This window comes from Triturus cristatus, chromosome 8, assembly GCF_964204655.1.
Source record: "Triturus cristatus chromosome 8, aTriCri1.1, whole genome shotgun sequence".
In the NCBI taxonomy this organism is placed as follows: domain Eukaryota; kingdom Metazoa; phylum Chordata; class Amphibia; order Caudata; family Salamandridae; genus Triturus; species Triturus cristatus.
The window spans coordinates 1,521,341,271-1,521,365,786 of NC_140591.1; the positions used below are offsets into that span (position 1 = coordinate 1,521,341,271).

The 24,516-nt window shown below is 46.4% G+C and overlaps 1 protein-coding gene across 3 annotated transcripts in view; it reads left to right on the top strand.

Moving 5' to 3' along the window:
• KCNE3 (potassium voltage-gated channel subfamily E regulatory subunit 3) overlaps positions 1-24,516 on the top strand; it is a 105,750-nt gene that overhangs the window by 28,593 nt on the left and 52,641 nt on the right. Inside the window, exon 1 of one of the 3 annotated variants that reach the window (XM_085620577.1) lies at positions 3,465-3,737. The exons of 1 other annotated variant lie outside the window; for it this stretch is intronic. The gene's annotated coding sequence lies outside the window, so the exon portion shown is untranslated. Of the gene's footprint in view, positions 1-3,464; positions 3,738-24,516 lie in introns of those variants that run through there. One more of the 3 variants, XM_085620576.1, reaches the window with a different exon arrangement.

Consider the following 24,516-nt stretch of genomic DNA (forward strand, 5'->3'; position numbering starts at 1 on the left):
TTAGGTTTGCAAGGGATTCTGGGTAACAGAACCTGGTGGGAGGCAGTCAAGTCATCCCATCCTGCATTCCATTGGGTGTCTAGTTTTCAAAAATGTATAGGTTTGCTAGGTTTCCCTAGGTGCCGGCAGAGCTATGGTTCAAAAACTACAGCTAGGCACTTTGCCAAAAAAGGGTCATTTTTCATTGTGAAATTGTGGTGTGTCCACGTTGTGTTTTGTGCCGTTTCCTGTCGCGGGCACTAGGCCGGCCCACACAAGTGAGGTACCATTTTTCTCGAAAGACTTTGGGGAACGCGAGGTGGGTGGAAATTTGTGGATCCACACAGATTCCAGAACTTTCCACCACAGAAATGTGGGCAAAATGTGTTTTTTTGACAATTTTTTAGGTTTACAAGGGATTCTGGGTAACAGAACCTGGTGGGAGACAGTCAAGTCACCCTGTCCTGGATTTCCCTGGGTGTGTAGTTTTCAAAAATGTATAGGTTTGCTAAGTTTCCCTAGGTGCCGGCTGAGCTATGGTTCAAAAACTACAGCTAGGCACTTTGCCAAAAATGGGTCATTTTTCACTGCGAAATTGAGGCGTGTCCACGTTGCGTTTTGCGCCGTTTCCTGTCGCGAGCACTAGGCTGACCCACACAAGTGAGGTACCATTTTTCTCGGAAGACTTTGGGGAACGTGGGGTGTGTGGAAATTTGTGGATCCATGCGGATTCCAGAACTTTCCACCACAGAAATGTGGGGACATTTTTTTTTTTCTGGACAATTTTTTAGGTTTGCAAGGAATTCTGGGTAACAGAACCTGGTGGGAGGCAGTCAAGTCACCCCATCCTGGATTCTCCTGGGTGTCTAGTTTACAAAAATGTGTAGGTTTGCTAGGTTTCTCTAGGTGCCGGCAGAGCTATGGTTCAAAAACTTCAGCTAGGCACTTTGCCAAAAAAGGGTCATTTTTCAATCCGAAATTGAGGTGTGTCCATGTTGCGTTTTGCGCCATTTCCTGTCGCGGGCACTAGGCCGACCCACACAAGTGAGGTACCATTTTTCTCTGAAGACTTTTGGGAATGCGGGGTGGGTAGAAATTTGTGGATCCACGTGGATTCCAGAACTTTCCACCACAGAAATGGGGGCAAAATGTGGTTTTTTTGACAATTTTTTAGGTTTGCAAGGGATTCTGGGTAACAGAACCTGGTGGGAGGCAGTCAAGTCACCCCATACTGGATTCCCCTGGGTGTGTAGTTTTCAAAAATGTATAGGTTTGCTAGGTTTCCCTAGGTGCCAGCAGAGCTATGGTTAAAAAACCACAGCTAGGCACTTTGCCAAAAAAGGGTCATTTTTCACTGCGAAATTGAGGTGTGTCTACGTTGTGTTTTGCGCCGTTTCCTGTCGCGGGCACTAAGCCGACCCACACAAGTGAGGTACCATTTTTCTTGGAAGACTTTGGGGAACGTGGGGTGGGTGGAAATTTGTGAATCCACGCAGATTCCAGAAGTTTCCACCACAGAAATGTGGGGAAAATGTGGTTTTTTTGACAATTTTGTAGGTTTGAAAGGGATTCTGGGTAACAGAACCTGGTGGGAGGCAGTCAAGTCACCCCATCCTAGATTCCCTCGGGTGTCTAGTTTTAAAAAATGTATAGGTTTGCTAGGTTTCCCTAGGTGCCGGCAGAGCTAGGGTTCAAAAACTACAGCTACGCACTTTGCAAAAAAAGGGTCATTTTTCATTGTGAAAATGTGGTGTGCTCTTGTTGGGTTTTGAGCCATTTCCTGTCGTGGGCACTATGCCTACCCACACAAGTGAGGTACCATTTTTATCGGGAGACTTAGGGTAATTCAGATTTGTAAAGTAACTGTTATTACCTATTGACTTCCGATGCATTTCTGCCTTCCAAATGAAAGACATTGTGTAAAAAATAAGTCATTTTGAAAAATGACTGATAATTCTCAAGCTAGTATGAGTATTCCCAATTTCGAAAATGTGCAAATATCTACTGTTTATAAACTCTATCATTTGTTCCCATTTCAGAAATACATAGGTGTCTTTCATACCGATTTTTCCATGTATACATTTTCCCACAATAATTGCTATATACCCGGTACATAATAAAAAGCCATTGCAAATTGCTGCTCAGTTTTTGACTCTGGTTTCGTCGGGTTCTTGGTGAACCCACAAGTCCTATATATCCCCACAACCAGAAAGGTCCAGCGGATGTAACGGTATATTGCTTTCAAAGAGCTGTCATAATAAGAAGAAGTTACAGGTGAAAACATTGACACAAAAGGCTGTTTTTTTAAACTAATTTTCAATTTTTCCTATATTTAACTGTTAGTTTCTATAAAGAAACCTTGAAGGATCTACACAAATGACCCCTTGCTGAATTCAAAATGTTGTCTACTTTTCTGAAATGTATAGCTTTCCAGGATCCATTATTTCTTTCACACCCATGTCTACCATTAACTGGAAGGGGGTTGAAAGCACAAAAAATAGCAGAAATAGGCTATGTCCCAGAAAAATGCCAAAACTGTGTAAACATTTTTGGTTTTCTGACAAAAGTCTGTCATTTCCTAAATGCTGGGAAAATGGTGAGTTCAGCCCCACGAACCCTTTTTTTATACCATTTGCAGGGAAAAACCCAGACGCTTTCATTTGCAGCCCTTTTTTCCAATTTTTCCCCAAAAAAACAAAATGTAGCTGTATTTTGGCTAATTTCTGGGACCCCTCCAGGGGAATCCATAAACCCTGGGCACCTTTAGAATACCCATGATGTTGGAAAAAAAGGACGCAAATTTGGCATGGATACCTAATGTGGTCAAAAAGTTACAGGGGCCTAAGAGTGCACTACCCCAAATAGCCAAAAAAGGCTTAGCACGGGGGGGGGGGGGGGGGGGGGAGGCCTAGTAGCGAAGGGGTTAAAGAAAGTCATTTTCTTTCCGGATTTCCCTTCTCTTTTTGAAACTCAGAAGCAGCAACATTGTTGTGGTGTCACCAGGGCTTTAAGTGGAAGCTTTTTCAATATTATATACAAGCCATAGTTGCTGCTTATCTATCTTATGCAACTAACAACCTTTGACAAAGCCAATAGTCCTGACTTGCTGTAGGTATGATGTTACTTGTTGTATCACATATCTGGATGCAATGACAGAAACAGCAAAATACAAGCCGGCTATGGCGGCACACTGTGCTTAGCACAGATTTTTAGTTTAGGTGTTTTAAGCCATGCCCTAATTACATTGGCCACGCCCCTTGAGAGACCCCACCTCAGTTTTTTCATCCCACTTAAAGCCCTGATCATAACATAAAATACAGGTCATCGAAATGGTAGAATTAAACTACAGGTCCCAGAATGCAGTGTTGTGGTGACTAAAAAATGCAAAGAATTGCTAGAGAAGTTACACCTGTTTGGGAGCAGGGGAAATCTAGGCAGCTACACAAAGTACTTTTTTTAGCCTCTTCACCTCCTGCCTTTTTTCAGGCACGCGGCACGGATACAGCCCAGGCGTCCCCCGGAGCACAGATCGGCCTGCCCCTTGGTGGGGACGGGGACAGAACGAAGCCTCCTCAGACTCGCTGTCTTCAGCACTGCCCTGGGCAGCGGTGACAGGGCTCGGGAGGGCGTGTTCGAGCCGGGAATGTCTTGGCATGCAGCTTGCCTCAGACGGAGCGGCTGTCAGAGGCGCAGACGGACCGCGGTCGGAGGAGGGAGTCCCAGCGCTGCCGGCCGGAGCCTCCATGCGGCACAGGGCGGTAAGCGAACTTTTTAGAGCGAGGGCGGCGTGCGTCGGCGCGAGGGGCTCCGCGCGGGAGCTGCCGGGTGTATTGGCGGGACTGCACACACTCCGAGGCACTCATTCATTGTACCGGACGGGACTACACACTTCTGAGGCACTCATTCATTGTACGGAGGAGACTGCACACTTTCTGAGGCACTCATTTATTGTACCGGAGGAGACTGCACACACTCCGAGGCACTCATTTATTGTACCGGACGGGACTGCACACTTTCTGAGGCACTCATTCATTGTACCGGACGGGACTGCACACACTCCGAGGCACTCATTCATTGTACCGGACGGGACTGCACACTTTCTGAGGCACTCATTCATTGTACGGAGGGGACTGCACACTTTCTAAGGCACTCATTCATTGTACCGGACGGGACTGCACGCACTCCGAGGCACTCATTCATTGCACGGTCCAGGCGGCGGGCATGCGTATACTTTTGTCAGTGTGTGAGAACTCCGGGGTGGTGTGTGTTGAATGTCATGTGTGTCACACAGGCAGGGACATCATGCACACTTTAACGCAACTGACACACACACACACAAGAGTACAAACTCTACAGAAATCAGCAATCAAGAAGCAGACGCAAAACACACACGGGTGCGCATCACACATGCACAGCTAACCACGCGCACACACACATATAATCGCATCTTGCATACTCATGCAGGTGTACTCCAAACAAGCCTCATACATTCATCATCACACACATATATATATGTATATATCACAGTGTCGCACATATGAACACATATGTACAGCAAACGGAAAGTCATACAAACGTGCACTACACCTGACACTGATTCAGACTTCGTAAACATCCATGTAACACTTGCACCCAATGCACTGCCATGTACCACAGGTACACACACTACATTCCACATTCACAGCAATCATGTGCCTAACATGAATACTTTACTTAAACGGGCACACAACACAAACTGTAACGCACACTCAACTCACAAATATATGCGAATATCACACTTGCAGAAGACAGACAATTCGCATCATTGCACACTCAAACCACACACAGACAAACAGTAACGGCAATCCACAGTCAACACAAAACATGTCTAACCAAACATTTTTTAATGTGCAAAGTATGCAAACAACATTTGTGCATGCCTGTGTTGGCATATAGAAGCCATATATTTTGGTTTTGCTAAGCTTGTTTATAAGTGTATTCGATATGCCGCAAGGTGCAAAATGCAGATAATGGCAAAAACATTTTTAAAAAGCCTGCTGTGGTGCAATAGATTACACGTATAATGTAAACAAACGTAATGTGTAATGAGTCTGTTTACTTTTAAGATGTAGAATAGTCCCTCGGGTATTGCTATGCAGGCAGTCTATAGGAGTGGAGCGAGCAACTCCTCTGGTTGAGGGCATGCACCCCTTTCTGAATAATAAAAAGAAATAATAACAATAGGTCAAATAAACTGCTGCACTGTGAAGCCAGATCTCAAAAGTAACTGATCGAAAACACATAGACAAACCACAAAGACAAACTACAGTCAATAAGCACACGGATATATGAACAGCAAACACAAACCTCTTGCTTTCCATGAAGGGGCCAATGGATGCAGCTGTCTTTGCTAAAATAATTTCCCTCAAACACATATAAACAGACAGGACATCAGAACGCCAGCCCACCATATTCACACATACGCCACAAACCCACACATGGCACAAATACACCAAACCATGCTGATATTTATATGGAAAAGAAACAATTGATGGACGGAATGCTGTACAATGCAAACATTCACCCCCAGTCACAAAGATCTGGGTTTAATCCATCATTCTTTTGCTCTCCAGTTTGGACCTAGTCATATGCAAATTTGTCTTGACCCTGTTTCTTGTGGGAACAGTCCAGCCCGGAACTGCAAATGAGCACGGGACCCTTTCCATAATGGACGGAATGCTGTTCAATGCAAACATTCACCCACAGTCACAAGGATTTGGGTTTAATACATCATTCTTTTGCTCACCACACCACCCCAGTTTGGACCCAGCCATATGCAAATCAGTCTTGACCCTGTTCCTTGGGGGAACAGTCCAGCCAGAACTGCCAAGTCAGGTCCTCCCTGGACCGGAAACAAGTATCCTGGGACCGGTTTCAGGGCATCAGCCAGGCTAGCTTGAAACCAGTAGTGTAGTGAGCACGGGACCCACGTCTGGGCATACCCTTCCCACTTAGGGCGACATATGCAAAGGAAACAGTTGATGGATGGAATGCTGTACAATGCAAATGGAAACACAGGTCCATCACACACATATGCACACACCACGCTTAGGTAGATACATACAACCACAGAACACAACACTCATGAACAGACTTTCAGACATAGAATACAGCATGGGGCAATGGGTCAGCCCATTTCAAACATTGGCTAACTTAACTGTGAGTGACAGCGATCTGCTGTTTCACAAAGAAAATATCATAAAGTAGTTCCCTTTAGTTCTATGGCCTACTATTTAAAACTGTGCTTTTTGAGGCCCAGAAATGTTGGTGCTTTTAGTCAGTGTTTATTTTTTTTAAATATACTGGCGAGGGCTGGCAGCTCCTCAAAAATAAACTTTTACAACACCATGACAAAACCAAACAAGCATTGTCAAAGTCAAAATACTGGAAACCAAAACCAAACCTAATTGGCTTTGTCGATGCTTTTTTATTTGTTACTGAGCATTCCCTGGCAGTGCATGTGTTTCAATTCTCTATCTCTTTCTTCCCCCCTCTCCTTTCTTTCTTTCTTCTTTCTTTGTTTCTTTCATTCTCTCTTTGTTTATTTTCCTTCTTTAAGATTGCTGGCCTTGCTTGCACTTGTGTTTTTGACACATTCATTCAGATACCAATGCCAACAAGCATTGGCAAAGCCAATAGCCCGGGCTTTTAAAGGTGAGACCCACTGGCTTTGCCAGTGGTTGTTTTCATTGTCCGTCATGTAGGCTGACACAGGAAGTGCTACCTTTTAACAGAGTCTTTGACTTAAATCAAAAAATTGCTCTTGTTCATAGCACCCACGTGCCTTGTTTGAAGCCTCTTTGACACTTAATATGAACATGTCCCTATTTTCATATAATCTTTCGGTGAGTGCAGGCTTTAGTTCATATCTGGTAGGAAAGTCGTGGTACTGAGATAGAGACCGAAGCCCTGAGTCATTAAACATAGGGACTGATTCCCATAACTTTCGTCGCACGTACATTTCATTTAATTGGGCAATAGAAGTCACATAACAAATCCTGATCATAAATTTAATCTTTGGATTTTCTGCGAACAATCTGCAACAGTGTTTACAAGGAAGGTAAGCGCACACCTGGAATTCTAGGATTGCGGTACACTGCACCCTTCATGTTAGTGATTGGGTGGGACTGCAGCTGCCAGGGCCTGCAGTGACCTTAGAAGGTAACAAGAAGCTGGCCTCCCTACCAGGGCTTCTCCACCTAGTTAAAGTGGGTATATATATCCAAAACTAAATCCCAAAGCGCAAAAACCCAGAACGGCGCAACACCAGGGTACACACTCGGTAGGCACAGGTAAGTGTCGTTTATTGTATCATCATAGTCCAAATGACGCGTTTCGGCCGCCAGACATGTGACCTTGCTCACATAGCGCTTAAGTGAAAATGGTGCATTTTATATAACAGTGGCAGTATTTTTTCTGTGTTCATTGCAATGAATTTGCATTTTTACTACATGTAGCATGCTGTTACTGTAGAATTGCTTTACTGCGATAGGTGGCAGTGACATCAGCAGATTTTTTTGCATAGACTGTAATGGCAAAATAACTGAGTAAACATCAATACATCAATATGAGGCAGAGGCCCCGGAGACAGACCGTTTACATGCAAATGCTCAAGCCTTGCAATATCCATGAACCAAAATCGAGACAGAATTAACGCCCCGACCAAGTAAGTTGCTATGTGCTGAGCGAAAAGATCGGCTTCCCACTATCCCATACAATTAGCCGTGTGTTCCCAAATTCAAGGGCTGTGTGTGTCCGCGGTTGCAGGGAGCTAAAGCTAAAGACAGTAGGGGGTGAGGGGAAACACGCGCATTGATGGTATTATGCGTGTGATTGGCCGTGCTTGTAGGATAGTGTGAGTTGCCTATTCAATGCGGTCTGCTGTGTGTTCAGCTGTGTCTTGAGTGCCTAATAGTGCTGACGAGTCCGCAGGATAGCCTATACTGCAAAATTACCGCCTAAATGCAGGGGTCATGGCCTCTGGAGAGATTCTTATAAAAAAATATATAGAAAGTGCTTATGAGGGATGTAGTGCTGTGATATATATACATATATGAGGAGGCGTGCGTGCCTAGTGCGAATAAATAGTGATTGTGTTAGTGACGTGGTGCAATACCTCCTCATATCAGTGCTAAAAAGTAACACTTGCGGAGTATATATGTCATCTTACGCTATTAATTGGTCCAATGCCACCCTCTAATGCCTGTACAATCTGAGGCACTAATCATGTGCAGAGTCTTTAGTGACTGTGTTTACGCATGTATATATGATGGGCAGAAATATATAGAAAAGTCATGGAACATGGGAAGTTACATAATGTTGTTAATGCGCCGATAGTGAAGTGCATAAATGCAGATGTGGGTTGATCAAGACCAGTGTAAATGAGTCCCCCACTCATTCCACTAATAAGGGCTGGTGTGCTTGGTGTATATACAGTGCAGACTTAAAACAGCACACTATCTTTAAAATGCAGATGACTCCGAGAATGTATGTACAGTGCAAACCTATAATAGCACACAAATTAGTAAAAATGCAACATATATATATCTCTCCCAGCTCCAAAGTACCGAACGTTGGGTACTTTGGAGCTTGAATAAATACGCGGTATACCCTGCCGCGAAGGAGCACCACCCCAGTATGTGAGGCCCACTCGGTCTGTTATCAAGCAGGCTGACTTCGTGGGGCAGCAATAGATTTAGCATATCCACCAGCACACGAGGCCCATCTGGGGGCTATGAATGTTACAACAACAACATTGTGTGCTCCATCTGGAGACAAAAGAAACTACAAGGTCCATAATGCTCTGCTAGTCGCGGCAGAGCGTCCCATCTAGGGCATGCATTGGAGCATTTAAATGATGAGGGCGGTGTCCTATGCGCCTTTAACTGCCAAAGCCTCTGAAGAGAAGTTGGGACACTTCAAGACGCGTCAGGCATCCATGGCAGATTGAACTGCTTAAAGTCATTTTTGTGCCGGCGGATTGTATACCATAAAGGCTCTTCATGAGCATGTTGCCGTTCCAGTGCTCCTTGTACGTTGGGTACTTTTGAGCTTGGATAAATACGCGGTATACTCGCTGCGAAGGAGCACCACCCCAGGATGTTGGGGCCACGCAGTCTGTTATCGAGCAGACTGACTTAGTGGGGCAGCAACGGATTTAGCATATTCACCGGCACACCGAGGCCCATCTGGATGCTATGAATGTTACAGCAACCCAGTGTCCCTCAGAACCTGGGTGAAATTGATAATTGCTACAAACGATTCCGTCGGGTATAACAATTGCTTAGCTCTTAAACAAGAACTAATCATTGGCAAATTTTTTCAAAGATAGTTAAATATCATGAATCAATCAGAGGCACACCAAAAACAAAACAAACCGTGTTGATTCAAGATTTTATATATCCATTAATTGTTGCATGGGATATAAGGCTGTTGTACCGTGGTTTTAGAGGACAAAAAATAATAATAATACCAAAGTAACAGAACATATAATGTGAAAGTGCAACATATATTTATACAAAATGTAACTGATACAAAAATCAAAATACACAAGGACGTTGCTGGGATCATCTGTTGCATTGTTGCCAACTAAACCCTGTGTTATTATTCACATTGATTTCAAAGGTGTAGTGGATCTGGACATGAGCGATAGGAGATATATATACTGGCGGTCGCCAGTAGATAGTTATAGTTAGGACCGTGTTTCCATAGGAAATCTGAAAATTCTATTTTGAATAGCTTTGGCGCCGGTTGACGAATCCTCGCGAAATTTTCAATACTAATGAGGCGCTCTGCTCAGCTCCTACCCTGAAAGTCTCGGGGTGATTCGTCAAGCGGGGGCTGAGAAAAAAGGGGGGTCCCAAAACGCGTTTTCACCATGCATTTTCCCATAGGACCTTTAGTCGAAGGTACAGCCCGAACGGCTGAACAGAATTACTTGAAATTTGGCAAAGAGGTAGTCCTCAGGTCAGGCGTGTGCCTTTTGCATATATGGTGTAAATCTGTTCAGTAGTACCTGAGAAAATTGCAGTTAAAAGCACATAAATATCTATAGCCGAGCACCGTGCGCGCACGGTACGCGCACGGTGCCGTGCACGAGCGTAATTCTGATTGGTGGATTCACGTCAGTCAACATTCGAATCGCACGAAATCAGGAAGTGTCGACCGCCATTTTGTGTGTGACAGTGAAAAAGAAAGGTGGAGAACGTGAAAAGGGGGCAGGGTACAGAGTTCCTGACCCCCTAGCTTTTGTCAGGGGGTCCCTGAAGGACCTTGAAGGGTGAAAAAAACATTTTATTTTATTTTTTTTAAATCGCGTGGTGCGCGTATGGTGCGCGCACCGTACGCGCACCGTCGCAAGGTGCGCGCACGGTGTGTGCACGGCGGAATCATAAAAAAAATAGAATTAAAAATTTAAGTGTTTAGATGTTAGGTGGCTCTAAAAAGAGCCATTGTGTTAATTGAGGGACAGAGGAAAAAAAAGACATGGCAAAAATTATAGGGTGCCGCACGTGTGCTGCTGTATCTTGCTCTCTATTAGCGGAATGCTGGTGTCCGCATAAGAGAGAAGAGCATTGCACGCATTGCACCGTATATGCACCTTCTTAAACAGAGGGTGTATATCCAGAGGAACCGAAGAAGGTGAAGCTGCCGCCGCAGATGAAGTGCTCGGCTGAGCTGCCGATGATGTGCTCGGCTAAGCTGCTGCGGATGTGCTCGGCTGAGCTGCTGGAGGGTATTCTCTAGCAGCTCGAGCATAAGCCACAGGATGTACATCTCTAACGTGCCTGATTATAGTGAAGATACTAAAAGAGTATTTCTTTTTAGGATCTCCTCTTGATAAGACACGATCACAAAGAGTGCAGGTGACTTTTGGAGCATTCACCTTCTTCAGCCCCTGTGGAAATGTAAAAAATTGCCAAATAAAAGAGTCTTTCTGTTTCCTCTGTCTCTGTCTCACAAGGGTCTCCTGCTCACTCCCAGAAGATGACTGCTGCTCTGCCATTCTCAAGTACTGGAGTTCTGGAAAAGCTGCTCAGCTCCTTCTCCCAGGGAATCAGAAGTAATAATGAGGGGAGTGGGTGTGGTGTTGAAAGTTTCTGGAACTGAAACTACTATAAACCAATGAAAAGTGTTGTTTCTAAATCACATGACTTGCCGTGCGCGCACGGTGCGCGCACAGAGCACGCACGCATGCTTGTACGGAGCACGCGCACATGCGTGTACGTGCTCCGTGCGCGCGTACCGAGCACGCACGACGTACGCATGCGCACGTGGAGCACGTACGCATGCGCACACGGAGTACGTACGCATGCGTGCACCGTGCGCGCACCATGCGCGCACCGTGCGTGCACGGACAAAAACCTTTCAAAAAAAACATTTAAAGTGTTTATAAGTTTATAGAAGATATTAACTATGCTTTTCAACTCTATCCAAATTAAAAAAAAAAACTGAGCCATTCCATATTACAGGATAAAGTTAATCTATAACAATATATAGGTAGCTTATTGTAAAATAAATATTTAAAAAATATAAAAATACATTCATAAATTAGCATTTAAAAAACCTTGCAAATTCACTTAAAAAACCATAGGTTCCACACACGTTATAGTTAGGAATTAGCATTTAAAGAACCTTGCAAATTCACTGAAAAAACCATAGGTTTCACACACGTTATAGTTAGGAATTAGCATTTAAAAAACCTTGCAAATTCACTGAAAAAAACATAGGTTTCACTCATGTTATAGTTAGCTGGACATTTCACTCGTAAAAAACTAATGAAATTCCCCCGTTATAGTTAGTTCAGCTAACTTTAACTCGCGCGCCCGCAATCCACTGCTGATGACGTCACATATTACATCACTCATGACATGGTCAGTGACATCACTCATGACATCACTGATGACATCTCAAATGACATCACTGATGCCGATTTAAATGAATTGAAGGTTTGCCTTTTGTGATAGCTGCCAAGAAGAAGGGCGTAAGGCCCGAAACGCGTCGCAGCAGGAACTGTCGTGTGGTTGCTTGCAGCGGGTCCCTGGTGTGATATGAATCTGTATCGAGTGCTTCCCACAAAAGGCAAACCTTCAATTCATTTAAATCGGCCTGCCAGGTCGAGGGCAAGAACCACCGCGTATTGTCAGCGGGTCCGTGGCTGTTTATGGGGCAGCCATCATCGTGAGTAACAGATTCGCACTACAGGGGAACGTACTGCAGCTTTGGTGTAATAACGAACTTAATTGTTTCCTCACAAGCGATCTACATGGGGTTTGAAGGACAGACTACCAGGCCCATGATGCACTAAAACAGGCGGAGAGTGAGCTGCCGGCCCACAAGGGCGTGTCTTAATCAATTTAATAAATTGAGGGATTTACCTGGCAGTGTTGTTTGTTCATCTCTGTGATAGCTGCCAAGAAGAAGGGCGAAAGGCCCGAAACGCGTCGCAGCAGGAACTGTCTTGTGGTTGCTTGCAGCGGGTCCCTGGTGCGATATGAATCTGTATCGAGTGCTTCCCACAAAAGGCAAACCTTCAATTTATATATATATATATATATATATATATATATATATATATATATATATATATATATATATATATATATATATATTATCTACTGGCGATCGCCAGTAGATAGTTATAGTTAGGACCACGTTTCCATAGGAAATCCGCAATATTCTATTTGGAATAACTTTGGCGCCGGTCGACGAATCCTCGCGAAATTTTCAAAATAGGTGGGGCGCTATGCTCCGCTCCTACCCTGAAAGTCTCGGGGGGATTCGTCAAGCGGGGGCTGAGAAAAAAGGGGGGGTCCCAAAACGCGTTTTTCCCATGCATTTTTCCGTAGGACCTTTAGACACAGCTACAGACCGAACGGCTAAACAGAGTTACTTGAAATTTGGCAGAGAGGTAGTCTACAGGTCAAGGAAGTGCCTTTTGTAGGTTTGGTGTAAATCTGTTCAGTAGATCCTGAGAAAATAGCCTTTAAATCAATATATATATCTGTGGCATCTTACGGTGCGCTTACCATGCGCTTACGGTAAGCTTACCGTACGCGTACGGTGCCGTGCGCGAGCGCGATTCTGATTGGCTGTTAGATCTTAGTAAACATTCGAATCGGTCGAAACCAGGAAGCGGCGGCCGCCATTTTCTATCTCGCACTCTGAGGGGGAGGAGGAAAAACAAAGGCAAAAAACATGTAAAGGGGCTGTTTAGACTGCTCCCAACCACCTAGCCATGATGAAGGTGTCCCCTAAGAACCCCCAAGGCAAAAAATTCAATTTTAATTTTTTTTGAAAAATCGCCGATTACGCTTACCGTACGCGAACGGTAAAAAAATAAAAAAATAAAAAAAATTTCCACACTCCCCACACCATGTGTGCAAAAGGTGCCCGAAGGGCACCATTTGTGCATGGCAGATCAAATTATTTAAAAAATCAAACATTACCTTTCACAACGAAGCGCATAATATGTCCTCCATGTGCGCACGGTGCTCGAAGCGCATCATGCGTACATGGCCCATCCAGCGTAACGTGGGCTGCGTAAAGTGGGCGCGCGGTGCGCGAAGCGCACCTCGTGCTCACTGTGCGCGCACGGTGCGCGAAGCGCACCGTGCGCGCACGGAACGAACTGCGTTAAGTGGGCGCGCACGCCACGAATGGCGTAAAGTAACTTAGCATTTAAAAAACCGTACAAATTCACTGAAAAAACCATAGGTTTCACACACGTTATAGTTAGGAATTAGCATTTAAAAAAACTTGCAAATTCACTGAAAAAACCATAGGTTTCACACATGTTATAGTTAGCTGGACATTTTACTGATAAAAAACCAATGAAATTCCCCCGTTATAGTTAGTGCAGGCAACTATAACTCACGCGACCGCAATCCTCTGCTGATGCTAATACTGTATTTAGACACTTATTTGCCCATGTCTTCTTCCATTAAATTTTAGCTATACATATATTACAAATATTTTTTTTTCATAAACACACATATGTCATCAGCAGAGGATTGCGGTCGCGTGAGTTATAGTTGCCTGCACTAACTATAACGGGGGAATTTCATTGGTTTTTTATCAGTAAAATGTCCAGCTAACTATAACCTGTGTGAAACCTATGGTTTTTTCAGTGAATATATATATATATACACTGAAAAAAACACAGGATTCAGGGACATTATGCTTAGTTGGACATTATAGTCGTACAAAACCAGAGAAATTCCGCCATTATAGTTAGTTCAACTAACTATAACTCATGCCCCTGCAATGCACTGCTGATGACGTCACATATTGCATCATTCATGACATGGTCAGTGACATCACTGATGACATCACTGATGACATCTCCAATGACATCACTGATGACATCATCCAGTGACTGTGTATTTCTAAAAAGTTTAAGTATGTGTTATATTATATATATATATATATATATATATATATATATATATATATATATATATATATATATATATATGCCAAGGTGTATTGAAGAGTAAGTGGGTGTATAATTGTTTGAATGGATGATTTAGTAGGTGCGGGACTGTCTGTAAAAGTGAGTGATTAAATGTGTCTCAGTGAATGCATGGGTTAGTGACTAAACTGTGTAAATGTCTGTATCAGTCTGGGGTGTAAGCGGTTGCATGGGTCGGTGAGTAGCTAAATGAGTGTCTATATGGCTTATTGATTGGTTGGCTGAGTATCTGTATGGGTGCCTCAGTGTCTGTGGGTGGGGGTGTGTGACTCTGTGCATAGATGTGTAAGTGGGTGATTCACTGGGTGTATGGCTTCAAGAGTGCATCTGTGAAGGGCCGTATGGGTGGTTGAGTGTGTGTATGGGTTTGTTGGTGAGTGAATGGATGTCTCAATGATACATGTCCAACTAACTACATATGTAAAAGGCAGTGTATGTGAGAGTTGGAGTATGTAAATTACTATATGTGAGAGTCAGTGATTGTGACAGTGGCTGCATCAATGAGTGTGTACTTGTATCAGGGATTATATAAGAGAGTGAGTATATGTTAGTATCTGTATGAATAAGTGAGGTGGTGTGTGTATAACTGTATAGGTGAGTAAATGGAAGTGTGATTGATTCTTTGCATGACTGACTACGTGTGAGTAACTCTATGGATGAGTGGTGGTGTGTTAGTATCTGTATAGGTGTATGAGTGCATATGATAGTGTTGTATTGATGAGTGACTGCATGTATGAGTGACTGTATGTGTGAATGAGTGGATGTGTGTGTAGACCTAGGAATCAGTGAATGCGTATGTAGTAACTGGTATTGGTGTGTCTATGGTTTCGAAAATGGTAATCTGTATTTTAGAGCGGGTGTATCAAAGTTTATTTTAGGGTGTGAGGAGGTGCATCCGATTTTCACGTGGATGGTGTAATCAGTGATGTCATCAGTGATGTCATTTGAGATGTCATCAGTGATGTCACTGACTATGTAATGAATGATGTAATATGTGACGTCATCAGCAGTGCATTGCGGGGTTGCGATAACTGCAGAATTTCTCTGGTTTTGTACGAGTAAAGTGTCCAACTACCTATAACGTCCCTGAAACCTGTGGATTTTTCTGTGAACATATATATATTGCAGGCAGCTGTCAAAACGTGTTGATGTAGCCGTTACTCAAATAAATGAAGAGCGAGTGAAAATTACCTCATGGAGTGCTGGCTCTTTTCTGTGCAGGCGGAGAATCTCTTAATCATATATTACCTACTGGCGGTCGCCAGTAGGTAGTTATAGTTAGGACCCCTTTTCCATAGGAAATCCGCAACATTCTATTTTGAATAACTTTGGCGCCGGTCGATGAATCCTCGCGAATTTCTCAAAATAGGTGGGGCGCTACGCTCCGCTCCTACCCTGAAAGTCTCGGGGGGATTCGTCAAGCGGGGGCTGAGATAAAAGGGGGGTCCCAAAACGCGTTTTTCCCATGCATTTTTCCATAGGACCTTTAGAACGAGCTACAGCCCGAACGGCTGAACAGAATTACTAGAAATTTGGCAGAGAGGTAGTCCCTATGTCAAGGAAGTGCCTTTTGTAGGTTTGGTGTAAATCTGTTCAGTAGATTCTGAGAAAATAGCCTTTAAATCAATATATATATCTGAGCCCGCTTACGGTACGCTTACCGTACGCTTACCGTACGCGTACGGTGGCGTGCGCGAGCGCGATTCTGATTGGCTCTTAGATCTTAGTAAACATTCGAATCGGCCGAAACCAGGAAGCGGCGTCCGCCATTTTGTCTCTCGCACTGAGTGTTATTTATCAAACATGATGCCCAAAAACATGTTACGGGGCTGTTTTGACAACTCCCTCCCACATAGTCATGTTGAGGGAGTCCCCAAACATCCCCCAAGAGCAAAAACGGTTTTATTTTTTTTTCGGCAATTTCGCCGAGTACGCTTACCGTACGCTTACCGTAAGCGTACGGTAAAAAATAGAAATAAAAAAAACACTATCCACACTTACCCCACCCCCTGTGCTTTTGGTGGCCGTAGGCCACCAAATGTACAGGGATTATTACATCAGTTAAAAAAACTATATTTTGGCAACATGAAATTATAAAATCGAAATAAAAAAAACACTATCCACATTGACCCCACCCCCTGTGCTTTTGGTGGCCGAAGGCCACCAAATGTACAGGGCTTATTAAAGTTGATAAAAACCGTGCACGGAACGCACTGCGTTAAGTGGGCGCGCACGCCTCGAATGGCGTAAAGTAACTTAGCATTTAAAAAACCGTACAAATTCACTGAAAAAACCATAGGTTTCACACACGTTATAGTTAGGAATTAGCATTTAAAAAACCTTGCAAATTCACTGAAAAAACCATAGGTTTCACACATGTTATAGTTAGCGGAAATTTTACTGATAAAAAACCAATGAAATTGCCCCGTTATAGTTAGTGCTGGCAACTATAACTCACGCGACCGCAATCTTCTGCTGATGACATATGTGTCTTTATAAAAAAAAATATTTGTAATATATGTATAGCTAAAAATGTATGGAAGAAGACATGGGCAAATAAGTGTCTAAATACAGTATTAGCATCAGCAGAGGATTGCGGTCGCGTGAGTTATAGTTGCCAGCACTAACTATAACGGGGCAATTTCATTGGTTTTTTATCAGTAAAATTTCCGCTAACTATAACATGTGTGAAACCTATGGTTTTTTCAGTGAATATGTATATATATATGTATATATATATATGTATATATAATATAGTATATGAAACAAATAAGAGGAAAACAAAAAAAAAGAATACACGCGCTTCCTAATCGTGGTGGCCACTGGTTTATAGTAAAAAAAATGTAATAAAAAAAAATAATTATTAAATATAATTTTAATAGAAGAGTGCCCGATGCCTCCTATCAAGCAGGTTTACTTACTAAAGGTATACAAACTATTTTAGGTTTTAAAGTAGATTAAAGGAAATATAATTACTATTGAAGCAAAGAAAATATATTATAGGTTTTGAAATACTGTCAGAGATAATTTTTTAAAAGAAAAAACTATTGCCAAAGTAAAGTATTGGCCCGCCAGCATATACAAAAAAGTGTACATTGACTGAAGTGTGCAACTTTTAGGCCGATATACACATGTGCAAAAGCAAAATGGCGTCCCCCCAATGCAAGAGAGTTGATGGCTGAATTGGGATGATTCATTGCCTGGTGCTGTGGGGGACAGAAGCAAAATGTGAATGAGAGCTGAACAGACCAATTGATGTAGAGGGCTGACACAAAAGCTTTCTATTTATCTATATACGTGTGTGTGTTTTTAATTTTTTGGGTTATTACATGAGGCTGGCAAAACAACTCAATCTACCTCAAGGCCAGACCTAAAAAACAGAACAGTGTGAACTACACTAATCACAACAGACTAGGATCTCCAAAGTTACATTCATGCTGGTAACGTTTCATGTTGCCAGTCAAATAATTTGAGACATTTTCTGGTTCAAGTGACTATGCAAAAATACCAATAAATAAGTTTTTTTTTAAAAGTTTGCCTTCGCCCGTACAAAGTTTTTCTGTTCTTTGGAAGACAATATGTTATAGCGTGGCGATATAATTCTGATTCCAATCGGATGACGTCAAATGTAATCAAAATATTTCTCTGTTGTTGAAAAACTTACAATAACCATCACACAAAAGGGGAGTAAACGTAAAACTTCATGAAATTGCAAACATTGTCAAAAAAACTTTACGAAAGCTCCCAGAAATGACTTTTCAGCTTTATTAGTCATTAGTCACAATCAAGAAGAGCCTGTTCGTTCCTGGCGGATAAAGTGCAGCACACTGTTACATCTGGCTTCAGCTGGCCTCACTTGCTAATGAGCAGCAGGCGCGTGACTCCCACTGGTGACGTCATCAAAGCAGCTGGGACAGGGTGTTATTTCATTGTTTACTAATGACGTCATCAAAGGAGCCGGGCCTGGGCACCGTGGGATAGCATTATTTTTTTGAGACGTCTTGAAAGGAGCCCAGGCAGGGTGGGATAGCATTGTTTGTTAGAGATGTATTCAAAACAGCTGGGGCAGCGTGGGATAGCATTGTTTATTAGAGACGTCACCAAAGGAGCCGGGGCAGGGTGGGATAGCATTGTTTATTAGAGACGTCATCCAAGGAGTTGGGGCAGGGTGGGATAGCATTGTTTATTAGAGACGTCATCCAAGGAGCCGGGGCAGGGTGGGATAGCATTGTTTATTAGAGACGTCATCAAAGGAGGGTGGGATAGCATTGTTTATTAGAGACGTCATCAAAGGAGCCGAGGCAGGGTTTTTTGGGTCCAGTTAGCTGAGTCAGTACTTCCAGTGCAAGTTCCGCACAAAGATGAATACGGAGTCATCGCGCAATAACCACTCCACGCTGATTGATTTAGCGTAAAAGGCCATTTATTAGGACAGGGTTGTACAACATACCATAAACATCAAACCCCCCAACAATCCCAACTTCATGCCTCTCATTCCTCCATTCACTCCCACACTCCAATTACTCCTTCTCACATCACCCAGCGACCTCTTCACTTATCCCATTCGCTTCCTCAATTCCCTTTTCAACCACCTCCATCATTTCCAGCCAACGCACTCCTGCCTGACGCACCCCCACCTTGCACCTGTATCCCCCTGTATCCCCCTCCCCGGAAGGGTGAGTATGCCCGTCATGGACTCACCCCCCCCTCCCAAGTACCGCCACCCAGGAAACCCCCGGAGGGCGGTTACCTGCCCCACACTCCCCCAAGTGCACCTTTCGTCCTCACACCCGTCGATACCAAATGGCCTCATTCCACTATTTACTGATGACATCCCTCATCTACATCATATAGTATGCATTTCCCATGTACGAAAGGTGCACGTCGTCAGAGCGGAAAAGAAGGGGCTCCCTAAAGCCGGATACCCGTGTGAGCAATAACTTTGATCCCATTGTGGCTGCAAAATATCTTTCATGCCCCTATTCAGTTTCCGCCGAGCTCTTTCCACAGCTGCGGGCTTCAACGCCCCACGCCATATCCGGCGCGGCACAAACTCAGTCCAAACAATACAGGCGCCAGCCAGATTGCTTCGCATTGCTTCCAAGTCCCGCTGCATTAAGTGTAAAAGAGACACCCCAGATTGCTTTACCAAGTCATTTTCTCCCAGGTGGATGACAAGCATGTCCGGACAACCCCTCTGTGACACTTTCTTGGTCAGCCAGGGCAGCAAGGCTCCCCAGCGCATTCCACTCTTGCTCCACCAGTGTACCTCATGATGGCTGCTCCGCAGGCCCAGGTTACGACCGTACACCTGCCTGTCCGCGAATTTCGCTGCCTAGTACACAAAGGAATGTCCAACAATCCAGGTAACCGTCTAGGCACCCGGGCCCCCGACACAACCTACGAAAGAAAAAGAGATTAGTACCAACAAAACCATCCCCTACGCCCCAATGAAATTGCGTCTCGCCCTAACCCGCGCAGCAGTCACTTGCGCACATACCGCTCACAGCAACGAGAACTCCACCTCCCAATCCGCCTGATCCTATCCCAGGACCACCCCAGCCATGCCGCCGCCGTCGCTGCGCCGATCCGAAAGGAATGCGTCCCGTACCGGGCTGGGTCCCTGCCCACTCGCCTCAACGCCATTCGCAGCACAGCCAACAGTTGAAACGCCGTCACCCGCCTACTTAATGCATGGCAAAAAATTTCCCCCGCCTTCACTGGCGCCTGCTGACAGAAAAACTGCCATTCCTGAACAGGGCAGGCCCCCGTCCACCCACTCTCGCACAACCACACCCATGTACCCTTTCCCCTCTGGTCTGTCTTGGACCGCCCCAACCAAATCCCCAAATGAAGCTCATCCAATCTCACATCCTCAAAACGTCTTCCAGCTGCCCCCCTAGCCCACAGCAGTTCCGACACCCGAAAGGCCCCGAAAAACATCCAAATCATGCATAAGCGAAACAACGCCACTTCGGCCCCATTATAACAACACTGCGGCAGTTGCGCCAACAATTCAACCAACAACTCAAACGTTATAGCCTCCCTCAACCCCCCCACCAACCTCCCCTCTCTCCCTACCCCAGCCCTTCAACATCCTGCTCAGAAACTCACTCCTGGCCGGGTCAAACCCCAGATACAACATGCTGTAAAATGAAATCCCTGTCAATTTTCCTGCAATCGTGACCTGCGACAAACCTCTGTCCATACACTCCAAAACAAAACGCACCACTCCTTGCTCACAACTCTCCCGGGACATGCGCCAATTCCCACTAGTCCACCCCAAAAACGCACCATACTCTGACCATGCCAAACGGTAGGAACGCCTCGTGGAATCAGCTATAGTTTTTTCTACCAGACCCACCACTCTCACTCCCCCCCTAGGTCCAGATACCCTCCGGCACCTTGGTCTTGCAAGCCTCTGCTCCCGGTGCCAGGCTCCGGAAACGCTGCCACTGTGAACGAGACAATGCATCAGCAATGTCATTGATAGTGCCTGGCACATGTCGCGCGCGGAACAGCACATTGAATCGCAGACATAGCAGCATAAAACTTCGCAGCAAGCGCAGCACTCGCAGGTCCCTAGCTTTCTGGTGGTTCACCAAGTCCACCACCGTCTTGTTGTCCACATGAAACAGGACAGTCCTGTTCCGAAACTCCCTGCCTCATACCTCCAGAGCAACCAGCAAGGGGAAAAACTCCAGAAATGCAATACTCCTACCCTGTCGCAACCAGCTCTCGGGCCACTGTTCCGCACACCACCTCCCATCCCAGAAAACACCAAAACCTTTTGCTCCGGCCGCATCTGTGAAAATCTGTACCTGCCATACCATGTCGTCATCCACGAAGTCCAAGGACACACCGTTCAAATCGGTCAGAAAGCAATGCCAAATTCTCAAGTCCGCCCGCACACCCATCGAAATTCTGACTCTGTGGTGGGGAAGCACGGCCCCAGACATCGCCATGCCCAAACGCCGGCAAAAGTTCCGCCCGGCCGTCACCACCCGACAAGCAAAATTCGACAGACCCAGCAGCCGCTGAACTGTCCGCAACGCAATCCGCCGTTCCCCCATGACCTGCATCAAACACTCCTGCATCTCCGCCACTTTCTGATCCGGCAACCGTGCAGACCATGTCCCCGAGTCCAACTCGATGCCCAAGAATTGCATACAACAGCTGGGCCCCGCCGTCTTCTCCGGCGCCAAAGGGACCCCAAAATCCCGGGCCAGTCGCTGAAACTGCCCCAGAGCCATCTCACAATCCCCCGACTGACCTTTCCCCACAAACAAAAAATCATCCAAGTAGTGAGACACCAGCCGGTGCCCACTCCGGGCCGTAAAGGCCCATTGGAGGAAAGAACTGAAAGCCTTGAATAGAGCACATGAAACCGCACAGCCCATGGGCAGGACCTTGTCCACAAAGATTGCCCCCCCGAATTGCATTCCCAACAAGGAAAAATCCGCCGGATGAATAGGAAGGAGGCGAAAGGCCGATTTGATGTCACACTTAGCCATCTGTGCCCCCCGACCGCAAGCCTGCACCAACCCGATCGCATCATCCACCGACGCATACAGCACCTTGGAGTCCTCCACCGCGATGAAATCGTTCACCGACGCCCCCTCCGGCCAAGACAAATGATAAATCAATCTCAACTCCCCTTATTCCTTCTTGGGCACCACCCCCAGCGGGGGGACAATCAAATCCAGCATCGGCCATGCGTCAAACGGGCCCGCGACCCTACCTTCCAGCACCTCTTTGCTCAGTTTCGCTTCCACCACCCCCGGCATTTCATTCGCCGATCTCAAATTTTCTGCCCAACGTCTCTCCCGGGGACCCTGATATCCTACCCGAAACCCTTCTGCAAAACCCCAATGAATTTTTAACGCCGCCTCCCTATCAGGGTATTGGGCGAGCCACATCAACCGGCGTAGGAGCCCTTTGGTCCAGCCTGTCCTTTCCCTTTGGTGATGCGCCACTGCTCAGAGGGAGTGGCCAGTGTGAAACATTGCGTGACCGGGTGGCGACCACCGCGTTTGGAACACTCATGCTTGAATTTGCAGGGGTGCCGTATGCAGACCCCTTTATTGAAATTCCAGCAGGCCCCTGTGTTAACCCCCCCAGGTTTTGGCGACTGACCTGTAGTTCCTGCGGGAAAGGACTGCCCTCCCATCCCCCCTGACCCACTCTGACCCTCCCCTGCCCCAGACTGGGCGAGACGCGGCTGAAAAGGCCGATATGACACCGGAAGCCCACTGGCCGTGTGCGTAGACGCTGACGACTGCGTGGAAGACATCCATTGCACCCACAACTCCTGATCTACCTCCCCCCACGGCTTATCAGGATTCACGCTGATCCGAGCCCTGAACTCCTCATCGTAACTAAGCCATGCAAAACCACCGAAATGCATCTGGGCTTTGCGAATAATATCCATGTATTTCAACAGTGCTATGGCCCTGTCCTGGTGCTTCTCACAGTATATACTTGCATAAATCAAAAACGCCAACATCCAATTTTCCATATTCACCGGCACTCTCTGCCGCCTCGTTAACTCCCATTCCTCCTCCTTCGAACCCTTCTTAGCCTGAATCTCCCGATGCAGGAGCTTAAAAACATCCACGTATTCGTGCTTCCAAATCCGAGACCACGTTTTTTCAGACAGATGGGACCCCAGCGGCATAGCCAAGCCCATGTATGGCAACTTTTTCCGATGCTTCTCCCGAGATTCCTCCTTCCCCTCCAGATCTCCTGGCTTATCCGTTTGAACACCTGTCCCCACCAACTGTTTCCCGCCTTTTGCCGTCTCGGTTCCCTTTTCCGTCGCTCCCACCTCCCTCACAGAACCATCCCCAACGCCCACCGACCGGCAGGCCTTCTTCCGGTAATTTTTACCCCCGTGCTCTCACGCATCCCACCAGGCCCCCTCACCTGTAAGCTTCGTAGGCACCGCCTGGCCGTCTGACACTGCCGTCTTCCTCGCCTCCTTCCGGGACCCACCACAGCCGGCCTTTTGTGCCTGCAAAACACCAACCTGTTCCGTTGCTACCTTACCCCGTCCCCCACACACCTCTCATAACTCACCCTCCCCCAACTCATCACTGTCTTACTCATAGTCCAGTTGTTCTTCATCCACATCCGGTACAGGCACTTTCCGCACTTCACACACCACTCTCTTAGCACCTTTCCCTTTCACACCAGGCACAAAATCGCAATCCGGCGCCGACGATGCCCGCTCCCTTGATGGAGGGCAGGCTGCCGCGGACCCCCTACTGCTTCGCCGCGGTGTTTTTGAGGCCGTCTTGCGCCCCGCCGGCCCACCCTTGCCTCTACCAGCTTCCTCCGCTGGCTTACATCCCCACCCAGGCAGTCTACGCCTGAGGGGGCCCCAGCGCCCTCAGGTCTATGCATCGTCAAGGCAGTCCCTACCTCGTCCACCCACACCCACTGGCCTCGTGCCCTAGCTTGCCCCCTGCCCTGGCCCCGCCCCGGCGCCACCTCCGCTGTCCAAGCCGGGGGGTGAACCCCCCCAGCGCGGATCCCCCCGTGCCCTGCTCTCTAGCCGCACACAGCACCTGCCACCTACTCTCAGTCTCCTCAATGATCCGCCTCTGGTCGCGTATGCGCTCCTCCACCACAGAGTCAGAATTTCCATGGGTTGGTCCCCCCAGCCTCCCTCCTCTCCCCCCACAGAGTCACTCCCCGAGAGCTCCAAAACAAACTCCTCCCCCACCAGGCCCTCCTCCTCGCTCTCCCCCTCCTCATCTGACTCCTCGGCCTGAACAGCTGCTGCCCTGGGGGGGCCACATCCCCCTTGATGACCCACGGCCTTTGACCCCGCCGCCTGAGATTTTGCCCCTTGAGGGCCCGCTGCCACTAGCTCTAGCGTGTTCATCGCGCCGCCTGCTCCCCCATCCTCCGCCCCCCACCACCTGGAAAGCCTCCTCAAAATCACCACCGTGCGCGGAGAGGCTCAGACGCTGTCCCCCACACTTACCCGCTTCCACCAGCCTGCACCCCCGCGCAGACGT